The following is a 14,762-nucleotide window of genomic DNA, read 5'->3' as shown; positions in this document are numbered from 1 at the left end:
TATCGGCCCCTTCCAACTCAATGATTTTGTGATTCTATGATCCTACAGGCCTATTGTAATCAGGAATTACACTTAGATTTTCCCCCCACTTCCCAGCCTATAATTCTGGGTACATACCCTCACCTTTAACATATTTGTGATGTGTCTGGGACTGATCTTTCAGTAGCCAGTCTCCTTTCACTATTTCAAAAAGCGGATTTCATGCTTTCCGGATCTCACCCACCAAGAAGTGTAACTAAAATACATACACACATACATAATTCTGCTAAAGCTACAGGGCAAGATTCATCTGGATTCCCTCTCTGTTTTCCTTTAAAGACAAATTTCTTTCTTTGGGAATACATTTTTTTTCTAGCTGGGTATGGTTTGAAAGCCTGGGGTTTTGGCATTTGGTTGGGAACGCAAATGTTCAGGAAGAAATGAAGGGGTGGAAAAAGTCCTTCGTCTCTATGAAGAAATGACACTTTCCCTTCAAAATTAAACCACAGCCCAGGGCAGGAGGAAAAAGCGCTTTCTGTGCATTCATTCAAATGGAAGGCAGGTCTTTAGAGATTCTAAGCAGAGTGGCTGGGTTTTAAGAGCATGCCAAGTCACATTGTAGACTTTATAACAATTTCATGCAGCAACTTTTCACCGCCACAAATGTGGCTGGGCGCCCTAGTCTGTGCCCCCTCCAGCTTTTGATTTTTAAGCAGAGGGACAAGGTTTGCCCACATCTGCCTTCTTTCAGCCCTTGTATCTGTTTTGAGCTCACTGACCATCTTATTATGGGTGTGATCCCCGAAACTAAACATGAAAGAGAGAGGTGACATCATCCTAAGAAGCCTTGCAATATTCCTGGGGACTCACCGCCTGTCCTGTCCTTTAAAATCTGGGCTCACCCCTCTGAGCTCCACAATTGGTTTTTTTTTTTTAAGAGAACGATTTGGAAAAGCATTAGGGAATCTAGAGTGTTGCCATTTGGTTATCAATGGCTTGTCTTTATGAGTCGCTGTTGGCCAAGACGCCCAATGTGGCAGAAGAGATGTTGGAAGTTTTGTAGCTGGACGGAGGTTAAGGCATCCAATTCCTACTCGGACACCCACTATCTTTGGGTGGCCCTGCATCTTCTGGTCATCTCCCAACCCTGACATACCCTGCCAAGTGATGAAGGCTCAAGAAAAGCTCATGCATGCTCCTATAACTCCTAGCAACAGTGGCAGTGGCCACTGGGGTACATTTCTGCTTCTGTATTTGGACGTATAACTACTTCATTTCATCTCAGAGCATCATTTTTGACATGCCATTGTTGTTGTTGCTGCTATTATTGTTAATTATTACTATTTTAACGTGATTCCCAGAAAGCTCCACCCAGCCTGACTGTTGGGAGCACCAGCCCCAAAAGTAACTTTTCCAAGCTCTGATGCATCACTCTCATGGAACGCTGTTGGAACAAATGGGCAGCCCTCGATTTCGAGACAGAATCGTAGAAACAAACTTGGTGGTTCTGATATAGCTTTCTTGGGTTGCTCATTGAGAAGACGACACACTCAACAGATGCAAACTTGGCATTCCCCCAATTCAAACAAATGCTTGAATTCGCTTGAAATCACTTACTGGATTTACCGAGATTCTTCTTCTCTCTTTGCTCCCCAGTCCAAATGTATGGATCTTGGGGGCTGAGACCTTTTTAGGACTTCCCTGATCATTGTGCAACATGCTAAAGTCTGAGGGTGTGACATCCATCAACCAATCAATTATCATAACTTTACAAGGGGGGAAAATGATAACAGAATCAACCTTTGCTAGAGAATAGCACCTTCCAAAATCAATTTACCACTGGGATAACAGAATCATAGAACAATAGAGTTGGAAGGGTCCTATAAGGCCATCGTGTCCAACCCCCTGCTTAAGGCAGGAATCCAAGTCAAAGCAATTCTGACAGTTGGTTGTCCAGCTTTCTCTTGAATGCTTACACTGCTGGAGTGTTCACCACCTCCTGAGGTCCTGGGTTCCATTGTCATACTGCTCTAACAGTTAAGAAGCTTTTCCTGATATTCAGCCAAAATCTGACTTCCTGTAGCTTGAGCCCATTATGACGTGCCTTGCACTCTGGGATGAATGGGAACAGATCCTGACCCTCCTCTGTATGACAGGCTTTCAGGCATTTGAAAAGTGATATCAAATCTCCCTTCAGTCTTCTTTTATCCAGTTCTTTCCATCTTTCCTCATAGGGCTCAGTTTCCAGTCCCCCGATCATCCTTGTTGCCCTTCTAAAGATCACCTGTCTTTAGCTAACATGCTTGAGTAAGAAGTGCAAGCTATAAACCCAACCTCATTTATGACATGTATACAAGCCCTGATTTCATTAAACTCAGAAAGCCATTTTTAAAAAATCATTATTTCTCCTGACTGTACCAGTTCTTGCTTCCCCAGAAGTGTCAACGAAAACAGTTTGAGGGAAAGTCTCCGCATGCACGTGGCAGCGATCGGCAGCCTGTTTTGATTTACCTGACACCAGACAACTTTCTCCTGTTGCAAAAACGGAGTACTTGTGAGAGTGAGCAGCTGGAGGAAAATGGGATTAAAATCGAAACCCTGTTTCAGCAATCACGCTCTTCATTTGGGGGCTCAAAGTAGGAGTGTATTAATCACTTAACTTAGCATCCTGCAGTCAACAACACACCGAAACAAAATTCTATATCCAGGAACCCACTGGGATATTAAGAAGAAATCTCACAGCCTTCCAAGCATCAAGCATTCAAGAAGTCTATTTGCTTTGAACCCCATGAAAAAGCCATTATGCCATTAATGAATGAGAACTTTTCTTAAAAAGCACATCGAAGCCATGGAAAAAAAAGAATCACCTTACCTTTAACAATTCAGTGCTTCAAGAAGTTAAGTCCCATACACCTAGGAGAGCAGTACAATTCTTGTATGTTTGTGTGTTTGTGTGTGTGTGTTTGTGTTTTAGGAGAGGTTGCAACTTCTGGATTCTCTGTAGTTCTCCTTCACAGCCTCCAGCCCAGATGGAGATTTCCTGCCTTTGTCGTGTGGGTGTTGATGCCTCTTTCTTTGGCTGACGCCCCCCACCCGCCCCAAGAAGAAATCAAAATTCTTGGTATGGGTAGATCAGGTACGGCTCAGCAAGAGTAGCAGCAGCAGCAGGGTTGATTTGGGAAGGAACGCAAACCCAAAGGGAGAGAGAGAGAGAAAAAGGGAGAGAGTTTTAAGCAACAGTCCACGTTGGGCTGCTACCGGCTCAGTGGAGGAAAAAGACTTTTGAGTTCCTCTTGTCCTTCTTTAGGTACCTCTTGCTATAGCTGGCAGATTACTCAGGACATTCGACCGTCCTATGAAAGTTTGAGTCAAAAGCAGGCAGGAATCCAGGAAAAATAAGACATGGGGTGGGGGGAGTAAAGTGGGAGGTAGAAATAGGAGGGCTGGAGCGAGCAAAGAGATGCCAGAACTCTTGGGGGTGGGGGGTGGAAAAAAAAAGACAGACTAAAACTCCTAAATAAGAGTTTTGTTGTGTGTGTGTTTTTTTTAAAAAGGAGTTTTACACACCCATATATATATATATATATATACACACACACACCCTATCGGGAGAGAAATTCATCCATCTGTGCTCAACACGTTGATGAAAGAAAAGGATGGTGCAGAGAATGAGGTTGAAAACTGAACGGTGGCTTGGATTGCTTGTTTGTTTTTGTTTGTTTTGTTTTGAAGTCCAGACACATCTAATTAAAACTGAGGGGAAAAGCTGGATGAAACTGAGAGAGAGAGAGAGAGAGAGAGAGAGAAGGAGGTTGCCTGCAATGCAGTCAATAATGCTGCAGGCTGGCGAAGAGCTGTCTGAATAAATATCGGGAGCATCGGAGATAAGGGATCACCCAGAAAGTGTGAGGAGGACAATAGGAAGTTTGGAGAAATCCGGAGGTGACCGGACTCCGGGTTGTACCAGCAGATGAGACAGCGAGGGACCTGAGAGGACCGCCTGCATTGCACAGAGGGGTGGCTCTTGGCGCATTCCCTACAAAGAAGAAGGGGACTCTCCTCTCCTCCACAGAAACAAAAGATGCTCAGAGGATGCATCTTTGCATATCCTAATGGATAGGTATGAATATACATTTAAAAGTAATTAATCACCATCCTCACCCTGTGCCGTCAAGTTAATTCTGACTGATGCCAACCCTTTGGCAAGGTTTCCCAGCTGGAGAATATTATTCAGAAGCAGTTTTCCGATCTTTTCCCTGAGACTGTGCAGCTGGCCCCACAGGCTGGTTCTACTCAAAGGAGGCACAGCGGGGGAATCGAGCTGCCAACCTTTCGCTCCATAGCCAGAGACCTAACTCACTGAGCTATCCAGCCAGCTAATTCTGACGTATGGACAACCCTTTTTTCAGGGTTTTCCAGGTAGAGTACAAGAACCGGTTTTTCCATTCCCTGCCTCTAGGGGGAGCCCTAGGACTGCGCAGCTTGCCCAAGGCCACCCAGGCTGGCTCTGCTCATAAGAGGCACATTGGGGAATCGAACTCCCAACCTACTGTCATTACCATCATTTAAACTGGAATTTAACACATCTCACTATACTGGGGAAAGACAATGAGCAGGCGACAACCCAATCTGCAAAACGAACTGTTCCGGACTTCCATTCTACAATATATATATTTTTGGCGAGTACCCTGTTGTGTTACATGATCACAGTTGAGTGATTAAATAAACATCCCTGTGCTATGATAGGCTCCCCAGTGCCCCTCTGATTTCTGAGCCTGCTTCTGTGCCCCATTGAGTGATGGTGGTGCAACAGGAGGGCAGCTGGAGCAGGAAAAGACTTACTTGATTCTCTCTCTCTTTTTTTTTATATACTATATATATATTCATCTATCTGTTAAAAGGCAGTGCTGCGAGCAGCATACAAAGCTTTTCAGAAGAGAGAAAATCAAATGTTTTGGTAAAACCTTAATAAAAATAATATAAACCCGCCCCACCCTAAAACTGTAAAAAAAATCAAACCTAGGGTTATCCGAAGGGGATACTGCCTTTCAGCTATAAACTGGACTGGTGTTTCAAAGAGAAGGCCACCCAAAGTGCTCTCATGATTTCTTAAAATCAAATTGTTGTTTCCATTTTGTTGCATTATTCACTGGCAGTGTTCACAAATTTGTCATGAATGGTGATTTTTCAGGTCACTTCCAACTTCCGTTGACCCGAACAGGGTTCTGGAGGCACATGGGGAGGTAAAAGGGTTCTTTCTCATGGCCATCTAAGAGGGTTTCCGTTGGCCAAGTGGCTTTAGAAAGGGACTAGACGTCTTCTTCATTAAGGGTGAGACATTTAATCACTGGTTATGATGATATCTATTGTGGACCAACATGAATTTGACCCAACTCCGAGAGGCCGTGGAAGACAGGAGGGCCTGGCGTGCTCTGGTCCATGGGGTCACAAAGAGTCGGACACGACTGAACAACTAAACAACAGCAATTGTGGATCCTCCAAGTTCAGAAGAAGTATGCCTTCAGATGTAGTTGCTAAGATGTTAGAGGGTGGCTTCAGAGCTCAGAAAAGTTTATGTTGGAGACTATCACTTCCATAATCCCCCAGCAAGCATAGTCCCTGGTGAGGTGGCTTCCAGATGCTGATGCAAACTGTTAGATCAAACCACCTTAGGAACAGAAGTGGTTTCCTAAAGGTGGTCCTTGGGGCGGCGGGTGGGTGGGAGCAAATATACGAAGTTTCTAGAAGTGGTAGTCCCCCCCCCATTCGTCTCTCTGGGCATGTGGGTACTCCCGGGGAAAAACTGCTTGGTGGGCACAAGAAGCCAACACTGGACAAGAGAGTTTTATTTATTTACTTTATTTATTTACAAGATTTTTTTTAGCCGCGCCATTACCTGTGGTCTCTGAGCGGCGTGCAACAATATGAAAACTTTAAAAACATTAGAACCATTAAAAATAGGCAATATTATAATAATATCCTGTATTAATCATTAAAGCATTAATATTAATAAATCCTGCTCACATGGCCGGCTAATGAATGCCATTTAATTAAAATGCTGGGTAAACATGGTCTAGAGGGGCGGGGTATAGATTAAATAAATAAATAAATAAATAAATAAATAAATAAATAAATAAATAATTTTTTTAAAAAAAATAAATAAAGGTCTTTGCCTGGCACCAAAAAGCCAAAAGTGCTGGAGCCAGGCGGATCTCTATAAGGAGGGTGTTCCAAAGTTGGGGGGGCCAACAGTTGAAGGCCCCAGTTGCAGTCGCCGGACTGTCTTCAAAGGCTGCCCCACGTATAGCATATTGCATTAGTCCAGTCTGGTTGTTTCCAGTGCATGTGTGACTGTTGCCAGGCTCCGCTCATCCAGGTAAGGGCGAAGTTGATATATTCTACACAGCTGTAAGAAGGCACCCCTGGACACCGAGTCCACCTGGGCTTCCAAGGTCAGACCCGGGTCAAGGAGCACCCCCAAGCTGTGGACAATGGGGTCAAAGATAAACCCACCAGATCTGGACCACCATCCCCCCGTCCTGTTGAGAATACTAGGTCAAGTGTATGGCCTTTCTCATGAGTCGGGCTGATGACATGTTGAGACAGCCCCATGGTTGTCATGGCGGCCATGAAGTCTTGAGCCACCCCTGTTAAGGTGGCCTCGGCATGGAGGTTGAGGTCCCCCAGTACCAAAAGTCTGGGGGTCCTCACCACCACCAGGTCCGAGATCCCCTCTGTTGAGTTCAGTTGGGCCGATTCCGTAGCTCCTGCTGCTGTAGCAAAAATCTCTCTTGAAATTTCCAAACGTCTCCTCGCTGGTTGCGCTTGAATGCCTCCCCTTCTCCGGGCCCAGACTGGACACTTCTTACATGGTTAGGTGCAAACAACTACGGTCTTTCTTTTGCCCCTGTTCCCCATCCCTCTTCACCCCCGCCCCAATATTGTGGTTCATTCGTCACCTGGCAAAAATAGCAGTCGAAGATTCCAGGAAGGAGTGGACGGTCATACAGAGGGGCTCTGTAATGATGCTATTCCTAGTTCCCTGTTCCCTTGTATCCTCTCTGTAGCTTTCCAGTTACTCAGCAGGTCTGTCCAGAGAAGGGGGGGTGGAAAAGAAGAGGGAGGTGGGGAAGAAGAGCCTTGAATACGACCAAACAACATGGGCTTCGGAATCTTGGGTGGGCGTGCGTATGTGCTACCCTGCTACTTTTCCCGGTCTCCACCCTTTGCAACCCATAGGGTGACAATCCTGGAAGACTTGAGTGGACAGAAGGGCAGATGGGCTGACAGATGGATGCATGGGCTTTGTAGTCCCCCAAGGGCCAACCCAACAAATGGCAGTGGGATCAGCTAAGATCAAAACAGTCCCTAGGAAACCAGAAATATAAGGCAAACTAAAAACACAAGTGAAAACAGTATTGAAGCTCAGTTTTTGGACTCCAGACTCCAGCATGCATCCTCTGATAGCATGGTTCAAATATAGAATTGCCAAGTCTTACATTTTGACCTTGAAATCTGGGCTTTTTTTTTTTTACCTTGAGTCCCTATTCCATTTGGGGTCTCAAATAGCAGAGAATGGGATGACGTCAGCTGGCCATCTTAGATTACGGGGTTGTCTCTTAGGATTTCAGGTCATCCAATTTAGACATGCTCAGAAGCAGCCTTGTCTTTCCTCTTCCCTTACACACTGTCGAGATGATATGACTGGAATCCACTCTGTGGCCTTTGCATTAATCACCGAGGCTCTGCAGCGACTCCCTTTTACACATGCAGATGTTTGACCCTGTCGCAGAATCCCTTGGGTCACAGGGTTTGGTCCTGAAATCTCAGATAAACAATTTATTTATTTTATTTATTTATTGGACTTATATACCGCCCCATAGCGCTACAAGCACTCTCCGGGCGGTTTACAATTTTTAATTATACAGGCTACACATTGCCCCCCCAGCAAGCTGGGTACTCATTTTACCGACCTCGGAAGGATGGAAGGCTGAGTCAACCTTGAGCCGGCTACCTGGGATTTGAACCCCAGGTCGTGAGCACAGCTTTAGCTGCAGTACAGCGTTTTAACCACTGCGCCACGAGGGATGCTGTTAAAAAAATCGATTAAATCAGCCACCGATCTGATTCAAAGCTAATTCCAGTGGAAACCAAGTGCAACCCCCCACACCCCCATCATTGTACATTTCTACTCAGAGGAGGGAAGAAATTTGGCTCCTGAGCCTGCTGACGTCACAGCTCCAGAGCTGAAGGAAAATGAGATTAAGTTGAAAGAGTACACTTTTTAAACACTCCCCCCCCGCCCCGTCACTTGCAAACATGTTAAATGTGATGCTCTGGGCATTGCTGAGTTTGGCATTCTAAGGGTTAAAAACATTTTGGCAAGGGGGGGCTGTGGCTTAACAAAGGAGGAAGTTTAGTGAGATGGATGGATGGATGGATGGATTTAATACAAGACTGTAAGCCACCTTGAATGCTACTTAATGCTAATTATTCAATACATTTATTTATATCCCGCCTTTCTACCACAATGTCACATTTAAGGTGACTTACAGTCCTTGTAAACTGATTTTTAAAAAATGCAAGTCAGACTCTAAACTTTGGAAAGTCAGGCAAAACCAACCCTACAATACTAGCCATTAAAATCCATTAAGTGTATATAATCATCATTATCATATGCTATCAAGTTGACTCTGACTTAAGGAGACCCTTTTCAAAGTTTTCCAGGAAGAAAGTACTCCAAAACGGTTGACCATCCCCTTCTTTTGGGGTTACCCAAGGACTGGGAGGCTTTGCCTGAGGCCACCCAGGCTGACTCTTCCCCTGGGAGGCACTGTGGAGAATCGAACTCGCAACCTCATGCTCCGCAGCCAGAAACCTAATTCACCAACCTCTCCAGCCAGCTATTAAGAGTGCAAACAGCTCCATAGTCTGGGAGCCATGCAGCACAAAAGAACGAATACACACAGAGAGACACAGACACACACAAACACACACACACACACACACACTTCTACCATGCAAACATGCCAACATCTGGAAATCTACAGAGATGACCAACATCTTCTAAATCTGCAACCCAGGTCGATATAGAGAAAGATCAACTACAGCTTTCACCAGCTCCTGCCCAGTGGCCATCCTGCCTAGGGGATTTTGGAAGTTGTAGTCCAACCTAGGACCACTGCCCAGCTTTCCCCTCAACACACGCCCCTGCGTGTAGCTGTTTCTTCATCTCTGTCACCACCTTCTCTGCTCTAAACAGACTTGACACCTCAGCAACAAAATACTGAAGGAGAGAGGGGAAGGTCCTGGCATGAGTGGGCTAAGGACAACAAGGCTAATTTTACATCCCTCCCCTTCTCTAGAGGAGGCACGTCGCTAAAGCGAATATAGCAACCTTTGTGTAGGTGCACACAGGACGTCTCTCTTGTTGACTTTCCTCCCCGAATTTTCTTCCTAGTTCAGTGTGGTATAAACAGCTCTCTGTTGACCTCGCAGAATTGATGCAGGGCTTACCTCAACTGAAGGACCTCTTCTGTATTGGGTGTTTTGTGTGCATGCAACACTTCTCAACTGAGCAGCAGAAGGAAGGGCCAGCGGAGACGTGACATGGTCATTATTCTCATATCTGCAATTATGAAGCGGGGTTGAGGTCCTCCGTTCTGAAGGGGCGCCAGAGGGAATGGAGTACTGTATAGTATCCTACTTTCCTAGTTTGTATCCCTCTGTTTCAAGCATTCCTAAGCCCGTTGCTTTCCAGAAGAGTGTGGGACTGCATTTCCCATCACACACCCCCCCCATCAGCAGGGCTGTTGGCTTTGAAAGATGGCTAACCATGTCTGATCACTTGCCCACCAAAGTTATATCTAGTTTGGTTCTTATTACTATAGTTATGCTCACACATGATAAAGTCCAGGGGTAGAAATGCATCTGAAACCCAACTGATTCTTCTCTTCTATTGAGCCATTCGTTGCACTGATTTGATGCCATGGAATATACAAGCATATTCTAACTGTTCAGGCTGAAGTTAACTGGAGTAGAATATCTTCAGTAACATCTCTTCTGCTGTTTAGCAAGGACAGGCCCTATTTTTCTGATTCCCACAGTTCATATAATACTATTCTTGCTCATTCATAACCACACAAATATTTGGCCAAAAAAATATAATTTCCCATAAACTTTTTAAACTTTTTGGTCCAAGGACAAAATTAGAAGCTTCTGCCTCCTGAATCAAGTCCAGAAATCAAAATCAGATGGATAGATAATTTACCGGGGCTGTTCCACAAAATCAGGTAAATTCTTCAGATGGGACAATTTCAGCAAGAAAAAAACTCCCAGAATGTCCCATCAAGAGCAGCCCCCCCCCATCTAGTTTCACCTCCGAGTCTTGAAAATAATTCGAACCAGGGCAATTCGGCAAGCATTCCGGCTCAACAAACAGAGCCAGAGGGGCTGTAGAAAGAAGAGGGAGTCAGCACGTCGTCATCATCGCAGTAACCTTCCTGTCCTTGATTTATTAACCTTGCAAATAAGGCTCCTCGTTTACAGGCCTCATGTTGTTATTTGTCTGTTTTCTGACGCATCAACGTTTGGAAATATAAATGATGTGGGAACTGGGGCATACCCTGCCTGCCTCTATGTTGGCCACAGAGCCACAAATTCTCTCCTGTTCATCCCAAAATAGAGAGAAAGTAGTATGGGGCGGGGGGGGGGATAAAGAAAAAAGGCAATCTGAGGGGCGAAAGAAAATCCTCTTGTGAGTCCTGCGCCTTGCAAGTACACATCGCTCCATTTGGGGTCAATTTGGGTGAGTTAAATTGGGAATTCATGTTAAACATTCTCAGGTGACTCTGGAGAGCTCACAGTTTTTGGTGTGTGGACCTCAAACCTCCCTTGGACAGTGTGTGTGTGTGTGTGTGTGTGTGGGTGGGTGGGTGGGTGGGTGGGTGGGTGGGTGGGTGGGGGTGTGGGTGTCCCGGTGGGAGTAGGCTGAGGTTTCTGATCCTGTTGGGGAAGGCATCAAGTCCTCTGGAGGCTAGCTTAGGTCTGTGCCTCAGAAATTCTACTTCCATGATTCTAGAGTTATGTGTCTGATTATCCCCTGAGTTCCCACACATCATTGGCCATTTAGCGACTTCCTTTTGGGCCCACCTGAGTGCCAGAATCCCACCACCAACTGTGACCCTCAGTGCAGAATGGATCCTTCCCTTTGACACACCACTTTCCCAACAGATTTATGAAACCTGTACAAACATTTACCTCTCACCCAGGGCCTGGAAAAGTTTGTGATTAGATTACTGCTCCCAGATCCTCTGGCTGGGATGAGGAAAGGGCTAGTCCAAAACTGAGTAACTTTCCCAAGCTCTTTCTGAAAGGAAGACCATGAATACAGAGGCCATTCAGCCATGGCGCTTCATGTTTGTGCTTGAATCGCCTCCCCCTGGCCTGTTTGTTTTTTGGCATATTTTGGAGTCAGGAGCTGAAATCCTATTGCTGGATTGGGCCCATTGACTCAATGGAACTTACAGAAAAGTTGGCAATTGAGGAGGTGGGGCTGGGAAATACCGAATACATGTTCGCCCAAGAAACGAACAGGCGCGAATTACTTAACTAGTGCTTTGTGCCCACCTCTAGAGGTGACCCACCCCAATCCTCACTGATTCAGTAGGTCCATTCTAGTTGGGACGTACTACGCTAAGCAACAGGATTTCAGCCCGGGATTTCGGGAAGCCTACTATAAACAAAAGCAAGAGCTGATCTGTTCCTTCCCAACCCATCTGCGGTTGGACTGTTGATCTTCACCGTTCCTTATCCAGGTCGTGATGGGCGACTGATGCCCATGATAACAAGCAATGGAAGAATTCCTTTTGAATGAACATGAAGTCATCTTGGAGTTTTTAAAAAAAGACTTCCAGCAGAGTGCTGAGGGAAAAAATATCTCAGGGGATTGTTTTCTTCTGTTTGCGAGTTTTGCTAAGACAGCTAAGGAATAAATAAATAAATGGGTACAACATGTCTCCCTCACCCCTCCACTCCTTTCCTGAACAAACAAAAACAGAACCCAACACTTATGTGTGTAAAAGACATGGGAGTAGCCTATGGTGAGGATGCTTTGCTAGGGGAGAGATCTGGCCATTCTGGAGCATCAAACATGTGCTTAGTAGCCTGAGCCAGTGGGGAAACAATGAAGTACAGGTTGGCTCAAGCATCTTTCCCCCTTCTTGTCTTTTCTAATAACAATAATAATCATGCCGTCAAGTTAGTTCTGATTTATGGCGAGCCTTTTCAGCATTTTCCAGGTAGATTAGTGATTTCTCACCCCCTTCTTCTGGGGTGCCCTGGGACTGTGCAGCTTGCCCAAGGCCACCCAGGCTGGCTCTTCTCCCAGGAGGCCCCGTAGGGGAATCAAACTCCCAACCTCTGGCTCGGCATCCAAAGACCTAAACCACTGAGCTATCCAATCAGCTAAGCCACCCCCTTATTGACACACAGGTTGTTACACTTGGATTTTACATTCTTTTTTTTCTTGGAAGTCAATCTGGTCCTTTGTTGGAGAGAGGTGGCATCTGGCATGTCTCCTCCGTGATGTCTGCAAGCATACGTGCATGTGTAGGAACCATCATCAGGGTCTTCTGAAACTAAAGGTGTGATCACATGTGGAAAAAGATTGTGATTTGGACCACAATCTATGTCCTTAACTGCTGGATAGGTCGGTGGCTTAGGTCTCTGTCTGCAGAACCGGAGGTTGGGAATTCGATTCCCTCTGGGTGCCTCCTTCACTACCATTGAAGCTGGGCCAGAGAATTGTCCACCTGTTGTCTGGTATGGGCACCATTTAAGCAACAAGAACTTTTGCCCGGTCTAGGCTGTATACGTAGCTTAGAAAAATGGTCTTTTTTGGACTGTGGGAGAAAGGTTGGCCTAAACATAAAATAAACATATAGAAACACAACCTCCAGAACCCTTCTGTGTCAGCAAGGCCACCGGGAACACAGGTTTTCAAAAAGTTCTTTCCGGAACCATTCTAGGCCCTTGCTCATGTGTAGACCCTACCTATGTGTTGACAGGAATTGATTCAGTGGATCTGCTCTGGATTGAGGTCTACGTTTCTTAAGGGCATGCCCAAATGCCTGATGAAATGCACAGAATGGGACACAGAACTCTTTAAAAAATAATAATTCTGCTGCTACGGGTGCTGTTGCAGTTAGACTCACTGAAAGATTCGTCGGATGGAAATCAATCTCAAAATGTTATTCCTAGCACCGGGCTCGGCCCCTGCTGTGTCAATATTTGTGAACAGGGATGGGACCTCCGAATCATAGCGCTTCCACAAACGAACAACTTCATCCGAGTCCCGGGGATGCTGATTCATAGACTTTGAGCCCTGGGAGGAACCCAATCGGCCCCGCAAGTCTTAACTGCTGCAAGGCAGGGCTATCTTCCCAAAGAACTCCTTCTGTGGGGCTGAGTAGAGCAGAGTAGAGGTGGAGAGTCGCATCCCAGGAACTGCAACGCATTGGTGGTTTTGTTGTTGTTGTTTTAAAAAAGACAAAACACAACAGGGAAGAACTTGGAATCTTAGGCCAGGATCCTAGCTCTAGTCCCTGCTAAGAATCGGTTCCATGGAGCCCTTCTGTAATGGGAAGCCAACAGTTATGTAAATCTGCTAAATCGGTCCATCGACCTTGTTTGGGACTCGCAATGCAATTCCGGAAATAGAACTGCAGAGCTGGAATGAAATCCGATGCTCAAAATCAGATTTCAGACTTATGGTTCCATGGTTCTGTTTCAAATTTATTTCCATGTATTTGATGTGCCCCTTCACATTCCAAGTTTGGTCTTCATCAGTCGTTTACTATTGTTGGCCACCTCTAGCCCCCTTTCTGGCAGAAAGGTAGCAAACTAAGCCTGCAAGACCTCTTTTCCTCCTAGAACTCAGAAAGGATACTTCCCGCTCGGACTATAGAGATCCCAAATGGCCATATTCCACCTCACTCAATAAGGAGCCATGTTTGTCTCTGAGGCAACCCTCTCACCCCATAGATGTGAGTCCCCCTTGGAAAAAGAGGTGGAGAATACAGTGACCCCCCATGAAGTAAGTTTATGTTTGTTTGTTTTTTAAAGGAAAGTGAATAGGTCTGAGAGGAACAGTCCTTTATTTTCTTAAATTTCACCAGTCAATTGGCCACAAGATTTTTACATATTTGACGTTCCATATTTTGGGGTTCTTAGTCTGGATAGCCTTACCCAAGTCTACGGCCCTGGATATCAACAGCCGGTCGGACCAAGACTACATATGTTTTTTTATGACTACATATTCTAGAATCCCCTGTTCATTGGCCAAGAAATGAACAGGGGATACTGGGATATGCAGTCATAAAAAGTTTTCCTAGTTCGGCTACTATCTGTCTATTGACCTACATAAATTTACCAAAGAGTAAGGGACTCCATCCTCTGGGGTTTTTAGGCAGGATAGTTTCCCAGCCCTATGGGGAGACAATAAATTTTGAACTCAGCACCTTCCGTAACGTATGCGGTCCAGCATTGTGCTTGGTAAGAGCCCACAGGCCGTCCGAGCTCTTGTATATCTTGGCTGATTTTTCTTTGCCAAACGAATCTCCCGGGACCTGGCGAGAGAAAAGATTCTATTAGGTTGATTTTTGTTTTCCTTCACTTAACGGAGGTGAGCTTTTTCACACGTAATTACAGCTGTCACCGAAGAAACTGTACCTTTAAAAAAATGGGCTTTACTGGAAATGTCAAGGTGGAACGAACAAGAAAAA

General features: G+C 45.4%; 1 protein-coding gene across 2 annotated transcripts in view; it reads right to left on the bottom strand.

Moving 5' to 3' along the window:
* Window positions 1–3,381, bottom strand: part of ACAN (aggrecan) — a 52,826-nt gene extending 49,445 nt beyond the window's left edge. For both annotated transcript variants that reach the window (XM_078380977.1, XM_020781677.3), the window contains exon 1: window positions 2,852–3,381. The gene's annotated coding sequence lies outside the window, so the exon portion shown is untranslated. The remainder of the gene's footprint in view (window positions 1–2,851) is intronic.
* Between the last annotated feature and the right edge of the window lie 11,381 nt (window positions 3,382–14,762).

Source organism: Pogona vitticeps, chromosome 12 (assembly GCF_051106095.1).
Source record: "Pogona vitticeps strain Pit_001003342236 chromosome 12, PviZW2.1, whole genome shotgun sequence".
NCBI lineage: Eukaryota > Metazoa > Chordata > Lepidosauria > Squamata > Agamidae > Pogona > Pogona vitticeps.
Note: the sequence above shows the minus strand (reverse complement) of the source record. Positions and strands in the feature narration are given on the sequence as shown.